Source organism: Hylobates moloch, unplaced genomic scaffold (assembly GCF_009828535.3).
Source record: "Hylobates moloch isolate HMO894 unplaced genomic scaffold, HMol_V3 SCAFFOLD_139, whole genome shotgun sequence".
In the NCBI taxonomy this organism is placed as follows: Eukaryota; Metazoa; Chordata; class Mammalia; order Primates; family Hylobatidae; genus Hylobates; species Hylobates moloch.
The window spans coordinates 1-12,486 of NW_026652414.1; the positions used below are offsets into that span (position 1 = coordinate 1).

General features: G+C 59.1%; 1 long non-coding RNA gene across 1 annotated transcript; it reads left to right on the plus strand.

Annotated features, from left to right (window-relative positions):
* Positions 1–12: 12 nt before the first annotated feature.
* On the plus strand, positions 13–939 carry LOC116464038 (uncharacterized). Its single transcript, XR_004246846.2, has 2 exons — positions 13–279; positions 667–939. It is a non-coding gene; the product is annotated as an uncharacterized LOC116464038 (long non-coding RNA).
* The last annotated feature ends 11,547 nt before the right edge of the window (positions 940–12,486 follow it).

Below are 12,486 nucleotides of genomic sequence, written 5' to 3' on the forward strand. Positions count from 1 at the left end.
CCCAGGCCCTCCTGTACCTTGTCACTGCTGAGGGTCTGGCTCTGGAGAGGGCAGGGACCTGGCATTGGTGGGAGCAGGGTCCCGAGGTGTGGCCTGTCAGCAGGAAGGGGCAGGTGACATGGGTCCAGGCGGGGCTCAGGGCTGGGGTGCCACTGCTGGAGACTGTCCAGGGGCCCCTCCAGGGCACGTTGCCATTGCCGTTATCGCTCACGGCCACCTGGTCCCGTTTCAGGGAACAAGAGGAGGACCAGATGCTGCGGGACATGATTGAGAAGCTGGGTGACTGGGCCAGGGATGCTGGGGGCTGGGCTGGCTGGCTGGGTGGGCCGGGCCTCCAGCTGGGGGTGGGGGGCCGGGTGTCGGGCCCCCCCCTTAGCCTTGGTGACAGGACAGGCAGGTTCACCCTGAGGGTGAGAGCTCCCTCCCATCACTAAGAGAGCCAGGGGCAGCAGGTGACCATGTGGTCATGGTGGGGACCAGCCTTCCGGGGCACCCAGTCGGGGCGAGTTCTCACGTGGGAGGGCACAGGGCTTCCTGCAGGCTCGGAGGCCCATGGCGGACTGTGGCCGGTGGAAGGGGAGGATGTTTCTGGCAGGGGGACTTGTGTGGGCCATGGCCATGCGGCTGTGGCAATGAGCGCGGCCTCACTGTCCACCTGTCCCCTAGGCCTCCAGAGGAAGAAGTCCAAGTTCCGCTTGTCCAAGATCTGGTCACCAAAAAGCAAAAGCAAAAGCAGCCCCTCTCAGTAGTAGCCAGTGGGGCCGTGGGCTCGGCCCGGACCCGGCATCCGGACTTGGACTCGCGGCCGTGGGCTCGGCCTGGACCCGGCATCCGGACTTGGACTCAGGAAAGGCCTCCTGTCCCTACAAGGGGCATGTGGACAGCAGGGACCTGTGCTACCTACCGTCTGTGGCCTCAATAAAGAAACCGACCACACGGCCCCGGCCTCCTACGTGCCCCCGTGTTTGCCTCGGTGCCCCTGGGCGGCCCTGCACCTGCCTGGGGTCTCACCTGCCTCCCAGCTCTGCCTGCAGCACGAACGTGCTCCGTGGCCTCGGGCAGGAGCCGACCCTCTCAGGGCCTGGCCCTCGAAGGTGGGCCCTTTCATAGCTTCCTGGCACAGATGGGCTGGTGGGAGCCTCAGAGGAGGCTGGAGACTGGGAACTCTTGGGTGCTGGGTTGCCATGTATCGGTGCCCTGAGAGCTGTGACCTTGTTCTCCCAGGACTGGGGCCTGGGATGGGGGATTGTGAGCAGTGGTCCCTGGTCAGGGAGACTTCCGGGTGGCCAGGACAGGATGTGGGGTGCCCCATCCTTTCTGACTCCCACTGAGAGTGGGTGTCGTGGGAGGAGCACTCAGTCAGAAGTGCAGCTTCCCCGTAAGCCTCAGTCTCCCCATCTGTGCGGAGAGGGGTGGCCTCAGCTGCTTGTCGCTGCGCTGTTTCAGCTGCTGTGGGAGCCTCTGCAGCGGTCCTGGGGAACCCTCAGCCATGGCAAAGCACCAGTGCTCTCCACCTGGTGGCTGGTGGGGTCGGGACCCCATGGGTCCCAGCACGGCCAGAGCAGGTTCAGAGCCTGGAGCCCCTGCCGTGTGCGCGTGGGCCCTGGGGAGCTTGTGCTGGGCAGACCTCCGGTGTTCCGTGGCCTTCACTGTGCCTTCAAGGGTCTCAGACTCCTGGAACATGAGCTGGGTGTGGGGCATTGAAGGGAGGGTGGGCTGGGGTGCACAGATGGAGCACAGCCTCTGCAGTCACAGCTCTGCTCCTGGCAGCTATTTGGCCTCGGGCTAGGGCACTGCCCTCTCTGAGCCTTTGGTGACATGGGCTGCCTGGGGGCTGTGTGAGGATTGGAGGGGCCCGCCGGTGTGCCTCGGGCAGTGATGAGGGTAGAGGAGCACTGAGGTGCTCTCTTGCCCTCTGCTGACAGTGAGACCCCTGCTCCCTCCCTCTGTACCCCCTGCTCCCGCCGGCCATTCGGGGCCCCCCCCAGGTGAGGCCAGTGGGTCACCTGCACAGAGCAGTGGGTGGGGAACGGGGCCGTGCTCTGCCTGGCCCTGAGGTCTCTCTTGGAGTCAGGCCACTGGGACTGAGTGTGTTGGTGGAAACTCCCTGTGCCCTCCGAGGACTGGGAGGCAGTGGCGGGCAGCAGCGGGACCCTGGAGCCTCCAGGAGGCTTCTGCAGGGGGTTCTCACCTGGGTGTTGAGGAGTAGGGGTCCCTCGGTGGATGGGCAGGGCGTGTCCCATTGCAGGAACAGCATATGCAATGATCTGGGAGCTTGAAGATGTGCGGTGGGGCGGGGCCGGGGTCAGGTGGGGCAGGGTGGGGCGGGGCCGGGGTCAGGTGGGGCGGGGCGGGGCCGGGCCGGGCCGGGGTCAGGTGGGGCGGAGCGGGTGATGGAGAGAGGGGCTCCGTCAGGCCCTGGGCCAGCGGGGACTCTCCAGGTGCAGCAATGTGGCCTCGTTCCTCGGGCACTGGGCGCCTCGGGTGGTTCTGAGCAGAAGCCCCAGGGCCTCTGCTGTGTTAGGAGCATGACGCCGTGGAGGGCGGTCTGGACTGGGTCCCGGAGCTGAGCCTGTGGGTCCCCCGGGATCTCAGCCCCCTGCTTACGTTCCAAGGCCTGACCCGCGGCAGTGTGGCCTCTTCACCACCAGGGGGAGGCAGAGAGCCACTTAGCGGCGAGGGGCAGCCGGGGGCTGGAATAGCTCCGGTTTTCAGATAGGGAAACTGAGGCTGGGAGAGGGCTACGGCTCTCCCACGTCACACAGCAAGCGAGGTGGGGCCAGGGCATGGGGCTGCATAGCGTTTTGGAGACCGGAATGGGAAGGGAGTGTTGTCCAGCAAGTTAGGGGTGTGGCACCTGGGGCTCGGTCCTGCTGCAGACTCACACGCGGGGGTGTCCCACCGCAGGGCCAGGAAGCTTCTGCCCCCACCATCAGCCCCCTGCATCTGGGGACCTCAGAAGCAGCCCTGGGGTGCCACATGCGCTCCAGGCTGGTCACACAGTTGGTGCTCAGTGATCAGAGCCCCTGCAACAAGTGGTCAGGTCCTCCAGGCACGAAGCCAGCCCTGTGGGATGTCCTTGCTGCCCACCAGGGGCCCAGCACCTGCAGACCCCGGTGAACCATCACGGTGAGACAGGCAGGAGCACAGCCCTGGGGCCATGGGCATTGGCCAGGCCCTGTGATGCCCGTGCTGCAGGAGGCTGTGAGGATGGGCGTGGGACCTCCCGAGCAGCCACTAGGGCACAGGTGGGGCTGGCTGCGCCGCTGCCCGGCTCCTGCAGAGGCTGCCCCAACCCCAATGTGGAAGAGTTTCAGCCCGGGCCCCACCCACCCTAGATGATCCCCCACAACTTTCAGGGAGGGCAGAGGCGTGCAGCTCCCCAGGGGCCTGGCTGGACGTCACCCACACCTACCAGAGACTCCAGGTCATCGTCTTGTGCCTGTGCATGTGGCACGTGGTCCATGCACGTTTCAGTGGCTTTCCCTCTACAGACGTGGCTAGGAACAGCCAGTCTTCACGAATGGATATGGGGGTGCGTGGGGCCGCAAAGAAAGGGAGGAACTGTTCCCTGACCCACACCCCCGGCGGCCCCCGTATCTGCACTGGCCTCAAAACTACAGCCGCAGGTCTGGGGATCGAGGGCAGGATTGAGGAGTGTTCTGGGCTGAGGGACCAGTGTGGTCCTTCTGGTGAGCTCCGGGGCGGGGAGCTGACACTGGCCCCGTGCGGCTGCGGCAGGAGGGACAAGGTGGGGGGCAAGGCTGGGCCAAGCAGGGTCTCCAGTGGGATGCTCGGAATTTGGACTTGGACTTGAGTGGCCCCTCCAGGCCAGGCACAGGGGTCCAGCCCAGCCATTACAGGGCACTGGTCTGTGGGAGGATGGGGACAGCTGGTGGGGACTCATGCTCACCCCTTGGGAAGCCGGGACAGGCTTGGGCTGATTCCCAGGAGTTCCTCCAGCCTCACCTCCCGTCACCCTTGCCCCCTCCGCTCTGGCTGCCCGGCCTTGGCCACGGGAGTTTGCATTTGCTGGTCCTGCTGCTGGGGCCCCTGCACTCCACACAGCTGGCATCCTGCTATCTCTGCTTAACTGTGCCCTCTTCAGAGAGGCTCCCTGCCCCTCACCCTGATTTCTTTCTTTCTTTTTAGAGACAGGGGCTCACTCTGTTGCCCAGACTGGAGTGCAGTGGTGTGATCATGGCTCCCTGCAGCCTTGACCTCCTGGGCTCAAGTGAACCCCCCACTTTAGCCTCCCGAGTAGCTGGGACACCCAGCGCACACCACCATGCCCAGATAATTCTTAAAGTTTTTTTTTTATAGAGACATGGTTTTGCCATGTTGCCCAGGCTGGTGTTGAACTCCTGGCCTCAAGCAATCCTCCTGCCTTGGCCTTCCAAAGTGCTGGGATGACAGGCGTCAGCACACGGCCACCCTGCTTTATTTCCAGCACTTGGAACGCACCTGTGTTTAGATGCTTGTTTGGGCTTCCTCTCTGTGACGGATCCTCCGGAGGTCCGGGCTCCTTCGTCTCTGCCACGCCATCCTCAGCGCCTAGAACAGTGCCTGGCACACAGCAGGAACCTGATGAGGATTTGTTGAATGAATGAATGACACCAGGGCTCAAGGCCACTCCGGGACTCAGTCTTCTCACCTGTCAAGGGGGCTAGCACCTGGCCCACGGTTGCTAGCTGGTCCACTGGTCCAGGGAGACAGACCTGCCTGAACCTGACTGGTTTCATACTTGTGGGACCCCCGCGGCTGCCCCTGCCCTGACTGGGGTGGGATGATTAAATCAGGTCTTGTGGGTGGTGGAGCCACTGCCAGCGGGCACACACCAGGCACCTCCTGCCCTACCCGGACTTGGGCTGAGCAGGGGAGGGACAGGGAGGGACTTGGGAAGAGAGTACAAGGTCTCTTGGGGGATTTTCTGGGCATCTCAGAATGGGGGGCCATCCTGTTCCCTGGGGCCCAGAGAGGGAGCCCGGCCCTGGCCCTGAGTGATGAGGACAGCCCGGCCGGGCCCAAAGGCCACCCCCCACCCTGATCTGTGTAGGCTGTGGGGTCCCGGCTGGGGCCTGGGAATGTCATGGCTGGGCTGCCCGGCAGGGAGTGGGGGATTGACACGCAGAGCTGACTCCAGCTGCTTCCATGGCGGGGCCCCCTCACCCCTGCGGGCCCGTCTGCCCTGCCCAGGCTTCCTCCTCCAGCCCTGCCCCAATGCACAGGAACTGGCTTGGCCCTTCCAACAGCACCTCAGCTACCCCCAGACCCCTTTTCAGAGGACGGCGATGAGGCCAGAGAGGGGAGGGACCTTCCCAGTCCCTGAGCCTGCCAGGGTGGGCCCGGCTTGGGGTGGGGAAAGGGGCTGCTGCTGGCTGGGGCAAGAGTTGGAGGGGTCTTCGATGGGGGCATGGCCACGCCCTGTGCCATGAAGCCCCTCACAGAAACTAGGGAGTTGTGGGCAACACTCTGTCCCTGTGACAGGAGGGGAAACTGAGTCACGGAGTGCCCAGGGCCCCGTGGCAGGAGTGGGCAGGACCTGGTTTTTGTGTCTTGGCCTCCATCTGGGAGGAGGCAGGGAGCAGAGCTCAGACTCCTCCCAATGAGGGCCCCCCATGTGGCTCTGCTGCACGGCCCCAGTTGGGGGGCTGCCTAGGGGAGGGCCTCTGGGAAGCCCACAGTTAACCCCAGGCAGAAACGTCTGTGGCAGGCACCTCTGCAGCCTGGCCTCCTTCCAACCTCGAGCGGCTGCTGTGAGGGTGTCCGGGAAGAAGGAGCTTTTCCTGGGTCTCCTCCTGGCTTCTTCCTGCCCCTCCACGTCCTTCCAGGGCCTCACGGGGACCCCAGGGCCGGCCATGCCTTGATTCTCGGGTGAATCATGGAGAAGGGGCCTCATTTGGAGCCCGAGACGCAGGGGGCTGACGGCTGCCATGCAGGCTTGCTCTCCAGCGGCCATTCCCTGCCAGACCCACCCTCACCTTTGTGGGGCCCGGGAGAGAGTTGAGCCCGAAGCTCCCCCCACTTCTCCTCCCCGGACGCCCTGTTTAGCTTTGGGAGGGAGGAACCTCCCACCTCGGGCCTGGGAGCCTCCACGCCAGCACTGGGAAGGCCTCAGGAGGACTCGAAGGGGCTTTCAGGGGTGTGCGCTCAGGGAATTCTGGGGTCCCGGGTGCTGGGGCATCAGGTGGGAGGTGGACGTGAGCTCTGGGTGGCCCCCTCAGCCCTGCAGACCCCGCCAGGAGGGGCACAGCCAGATCATGCATCCGGGCCCTGCTCCTGTCTGCAGACCCCCTGCTGGGGGAACTGCCCTCAGCCTGAAGCTGCTCTGGCTCCTACTGGGCTGGAACTCGGACTCCCAGGGCCCTGCTCCCCGGGGACCCTCCTAGCAGAGACCTTTGACCAGCCGGCTGTGACGGGTCCTGACACCCCATCTGTCTGTCGGTCCACCTAGGTGTTCCCCTCCGGGCCGGCCTGCCGTGACGATCACAGCCGTGCCGTCTCAGGTCACAGTTTTGGATTCTGCGCTAACGAGATCTCCCAGGTGGGCCAGAAACACTGGTGAAGACGGGTAGAAAAAACACCAGCCCACCGGATTATTAATGAAGATAATCACACACACACCTTCGTCGGCAGCCGGCCTGACACTTCATAAAGCACGTTAGGATATAATCCAATTGAAACTGCAATATCGAGAACATCTCATCTTATCACAAATTGAAATTATATCACATTCCTCTTTTCTTAAATTAAAAAGCTAAAACCTTTTCGTTTGCTCCCACACAGTTGTGTAAAACTTAATCAGTGGTTTTAACAACATTATATTTCCATATGGGCCATTTCTAGTCTCGACTTACGGGGGAGAACTTTCCGGAAAAGGGGCGATTGGCTTTGTAAGCAGGAGCAGCAGGCCTGGAGCCGGTGCCCGGCAAGATGGACTTGGCCTCATCTGCACGTAGGTGGTGGCTGGGATCGGGGTCCCAGGATATACCAGGGACAGCGGAGGGATTTCAGCGGATGCATGTTCCCATTTTAAGAATTGCCACCTTAAATATATATATGATATCTATATGATATCTACCATATATATGATATCTTTCATATATATATATATGAGACACAGTCTCGCTCTGTTGCGCAGGCTGGAGTACAGTGGCACAATCTCGGCTCACTGCAACCTCAGCCTCCCGGTTTCAAGTGATTCTCCTGCCTCAGCCTCCCGAGTAGCTGGGATTAGAGGTATGCGCCACCACACCTGGCTAATTTTTGTATTTTTAGTAGAGACAGAGTTTCACCATGTTGGCCAGGCTGGTCTCGAACTCCTGACGTCAAGTGATCTGCCCGCCTCGGCCTCCCAAAATGTTGGGATGACAGGCATGAGCCACTGCGCCCAGCCACCTTAAATATTTAAGAGGGAGGAGGATGCAGTCACACAAGTCACAGCAAGTTGAAAGCCGAGGACAGCAGAGGAGGTAGGCCCGGGGACACAGTCCCAGTAAGCCACTCTCGGGGCCAGCGGGACAGAGGCTGGGTCTGAGGCTAAGTGGCCTGGAGGCCCAGAGGACGGGGACTCGGCCTGCAGGGGCGGGAGTGGAAGCAAAGACTTTCTGCTTCAGTTTTGCACTTCAACAAGGCCCATTCCCTGGTAGCCGAGAGCAGCTGTTGGGGCTTTCGAGGTCTCTTGAGCTGAAAAGAAGCCGTCAGGCTAGCAATTATAAAAATGTATTGATTCATTTATTTATTTCTGGGACAGGGTCTTGCTCTGTTGCCCAGGCTGGAGTCCAGTGGTGTGATCACAGCTCACTGCAGCCTTGACCTCCTGGGCTCAAGCGATCCTCCCACCTCAGCCTCCCGAGTGGCTGGGACTATAGGTGTGCATCACCATGCCTGGCTAATTTTTTATCTTCTTGTAGAGATGGGGTCTCACTCTGTTGCCCAGGCTGGTCTTGACCTACTGGACACAAGCGATCTTCCTGCTTCAGCCTCCCAAATTCTGGGATTACAGGCATTTTTTTGTAGAACTGGGGTCTTGCTATGTTGCCCAGGCTGATCTCAAACTCCTGGGCTCAAGCGATCCTCCTGCCTCAGCCTCCCGAGTAGCTGAGGCTGCAAGCATGAGTCACTGTGCCTGGCTCTCGCTTCATCCTTTTAAGTTTTTTTTTTTTTTTAAACGCAGCTACTAGAAAATTGAAAATGACAGGTGTGGCCCACTCATTGTGGTTCGGGTTCCATTTCTGTGGATGGGGCTGTTCTGGCACATTGCAGGGTCTCCTGAGATCCTACTCACCATTTTTGGGGTGTCCACCATCATGGTAGCCCCTCCCTCGTCCATGTCCTGTCTGTTTTCTCCCACACGATTTCCTGGGTCTGAGTGTTCCCCTCCACCAGCCCCCGACTCCAGGACTCTCCGTGTCTCCCCAACCTCCCCTCCCCACCCAAGTGAGCTCAGTGTTTTGGTGGCCCCTGCAGAAGCCGTCTGGGGTTTCCGTTACACTCCAGGCTAAGTCCAGCTTCACAGCAGGACCCCATCCCCCCAGGACGCTATCCCCCCAGGCCCACACACCCCTCCATGGGATGAAACTAGTGGGTGCTGGTCGCCGGGAGATTTTGTCCCGTGGACGCTGCCCACAGTCACATCATTGAAGGTCCAGGTGGGCAGCCTCGGCCTGCCGTCAGCGATCTCCCGGAAATGTTTGTTCATCCTTTCATCCTTCATTCCATCCTTTTTGTTCCTGAGACGGAGTCTCACTCTGTCACCCAGGCTGGAGTGCAATGGCATGATCTTGGCTCACTGCAGCCTCCGCCTCCCGAGTTCAAGCGGTTCTCCTGCCTCAGCCTCCGGAGTAGCTGGGATTACAGGCGTGCACCACCACGTCCAGCTAATTTTTGTATTTTTAGTAGAGATGGGGTTTCGCCATGTTGGTCAGGCTGGTCTCGAACTCCTGACCTCAGGTGATCCACCGGCCTCAGCTTCCCAAAGTGCTGGGATTACAGGCGTGAGCCACCACACCCGGACCCTTTGTTCCGTTCTTTTAATTGAGCATCTCCTCCATGCCAGGCCACCCGCTGGTACCACAGCCTCACACCAGCAAGAGATCCACCAGCTCCCGTCCTCGAGGACGTGGTGGAGGCATAAAGAGGATGGCAGTCCTGGGGGCCAGGGCTCTGCAGGGACATGGGGCCCTGGGGAGGGTGCTGAGGGGAGGGAGAGGCAGCCTGGTGGGAGGGCTGCGGCTGAGCCAGGCAGGGGGCCTGAGGCCAGGGAGGGTTGCAAGTTCTGGCCAAGCATGGAGTCCGTCCCAGTGGAAAGGCTGGGAGAGGTCAGAGGAGCAGGACGGTGGGGTGGGGCCCGGAGGGCATTAGGTGGAGAGACACAGGACCAGGGTGGTCTTCGATGCCAGTTCTGGCTGTGGGTGTGAAGGTCCAGGGGGCAGAAACCAAGGACATATGACCCCCTCGCTGACATCCAGGGCCCACCAGATGTGGCCTGCTCTATCCTCATTGGCCAGAATGTAGTCACGTGGCCAGGCCGGGCTGCAAGGGATGCTGGGGAATGTAGTTCTCTCTGGGGCTTGCTGTGGAGGCTAAAAGGGGAGGTGGGGAATGGATATTAGGGATGCATGAGTGATGTCTGGCTGCAGTGACAAAGTACCAAAAATGAGGGGCTTCAAGGAACAGTTAGACTTCTAGAGGCCAGAGTCTGAGATCAAGACGTGGGCAGGAGGCCAGGTTTGGGGGCTCATGCCTGTCGTTCCAGCACTCTGGGAGGCCAAGGCAGGAGGATTGCTTGAGCCCAGGAGTTTGAGACCAGCCTGGGCAACACAGTGAGACCCCATTTCTACAAAAAATTTTAAAAATTAGGCCAAGTGTGGTGGCTCATGCCTGTAATCTCAGCACTCTCGGAGGCCGAGGCGGGTGCATCACCTGAAGTCGGGAATTTGAGACCAGCCTGGCCAACATGGAGAAACTGTGTCTCTACTACAAATACAAAAATTAGCAAAGGATGCTGCTGCACACCTGTAATCCCAGCTATTTGGAGACTGAGCTGGGAAAATCGCTTAAATCCGGGAGGCGGAGCTTGCAGGGAGCCGAGATCAGGCCACTGCACTCCAGCCTGGGTGACAGAGCAAGACTCTGTGTCAAAAAAAAAAAAAAATTAGCCAGCCATGGTGGCATGCACTTGCAGTCTCAGCTACTCAGGAAGCTGAGAGGGGAGGATTGCTAGAGCCTGGGAGTTTGAGGCTGCAGTCAGTCACAATCGTACCACTGCACTCCAGCCTGGGCAACAGAGCAAGAGCCTGTCTCAAAAACAAATAAAAAATGTGGGCCTTGCTCCCTCCAGAGGCTCTAGAAGAGGATCCTCCCTGCCTCTTACAGCTCCTGGTGGCTCTGGGTGTCCCTGGCTTGTGACACTGTCACTGCAGTCTCTGCCTCTGTCACCATCACCTGGCCTCCTCCTCTGTGTTTCTGTGCCCAAAGTTCCCTTTTCTTCTAAGGACACCAGTCATTGGATTAGAGTCCACCTTAAATCCAAGATGAACTCATCTCAAGAGCCTTAACTAATCACATCTGCAAGCACCCTACTCCCAAATAAGGTCACATCCTGAGGTTCCAGGTGGACAGGAAGTTTTGGGGGGCATATTCAACCTACTACATATGGGATCATAATCCTCTTTGTTTAAACTTTCTCAATTTTCTGATATTTGTAGATGAGAGCGTCCTAACGGATGTGGAATTTGGTTCCAGGAGTGGGGTGCTAAAGTCACAGAACATAAGATGAGGAATTGTCTGAGTGAAGGGCGCAGGGTGCCAGGCAGTGAGGGCCCCACCACCCAGGCTGAGAATTTGGCTGTCACTGTGATGGACTCATGTACAATTGCATACGGCTGTTACCTATGGTATACCTTGGGTCCCAGACTTCATATTTGTCAAGGCTGAGGAAGCAGTAAGAACATATTCAGCATACTGATATCATTGTGATATCATTGACTACTTCCTGTGGCTTTCAGTAAGATTTTTTTTTTTTTCGAGATGGAGTCTCGCTCTGTCGTCCAGGCTGGAGTGCAGTGGTGTGATCTCGGCTCACGTGCAGTGGTGTGATCTGGGCTCACTGCAACCTCTGCCTCCTGGGTTCAAGCGATTCTCCTGCCTCAGCCTCCTGAGTAGGTGGGATTTACAGGCACAGCACTACCACGCTCTGCTAACATTTTGTATTTTTAGTAAAGATGCGGTTTTGCCGTGTTGGTCAGGCTGGTCTCGAACCCCTGAGCTCAAGTGATCTGCCCACCTCGGCCTCCCAAAGTGCTGGGATTACAGGTATGAGCCACCGTGCCTGGCCAGTAAGGTCTTATAAGAGATAGTTGCCAGACGCAGCGGCTCATGCCTGTAATCCCAGCACTTTGGGAGGCCGAGGTGGGTGGATCACGAGGTCAGGAGTTTGAGAGCAGCCTGACCAACATGGTGAAACCCCATCTCTACTAAAAATACAAAATTAGCCGGGCATGGTGGCGGGTGCCTGTAATCCCAGCTACTCAGGAGACTGAGGCAGGAGAATCACTTGAACCCAGGAGGTGGAGGTTGTAGTGAGCTGAGATGGTGCCATTGCACTCCAGCCTGGGTGACACAGTAAGACTCCATCTCAAAAAAAAAAAAAAAAAAGAGAGAGAGAGAGGGTTGAGTTTAGGTTGAAGGTAGCCAGTCTGAAAGCTCAAGGCAGGAATTAGGGATTTGCTAAGGGAACCCTTCTTTCTGAAGTCAGACACCTACTGATTAAGGGTTCCATGAGGCGGTGCTTTGCTGTGGTGAGAAAGGCAGTTCTTGTGGTCCAAGCTACAGCTGGTACCAGCAGAGAAAAGAAAATCAAGAGCTTAGCAGAAGAAAGTCTTGGGATTCTAAGTCCCCTAGAAACCTCTCATTAAGACAATAGTATCATTATGTGGGAGACACAGCCCCCAACTTTGCCGGATGCCATCTGGTATTTGGGGTGCCATGGTGGTACGTGGGACTCACGGTGCCACAGCAGCCAGTTTGGGACCACAAGGGATGGTAAGGCCGCCAAGCAGAGAGGAGCTGGGCAGAAACAAGGAAGGCTCCTGGGTCTTTGCTGACCTCCTGTTGGTATCACTGAGCCCGAATTAGCCAATCTAGAACCTTCTTATGTGTAGATTTCTTGTTGGGAAGGATAATGAATCCAGGGTCGTGTAAGCCTCTTTGACTTGAATTTTCTGGGAGCCAAGTCAATACCCTGGTGGCTTCCATTGACGTCCTGCCAACGGGATGTCCTTCAACTCCCCACACTGTCTGCGCTGGGGCCTGGGGGTTGTCCAGCCCCGTCCACTCCCTTGAAGTCAGTGGGGATGCTGAGGCCCAGGAAGCAGAGTTGCTGTCCCATCCCCCACCAGGGCAGAGCCACTGGGCCAGCCTCCTGCGTCCTCCTGCGTCCTCCTGCGCCGTGGCCCTCTCAGGGCCTGCACTGGGTCTGGGGCC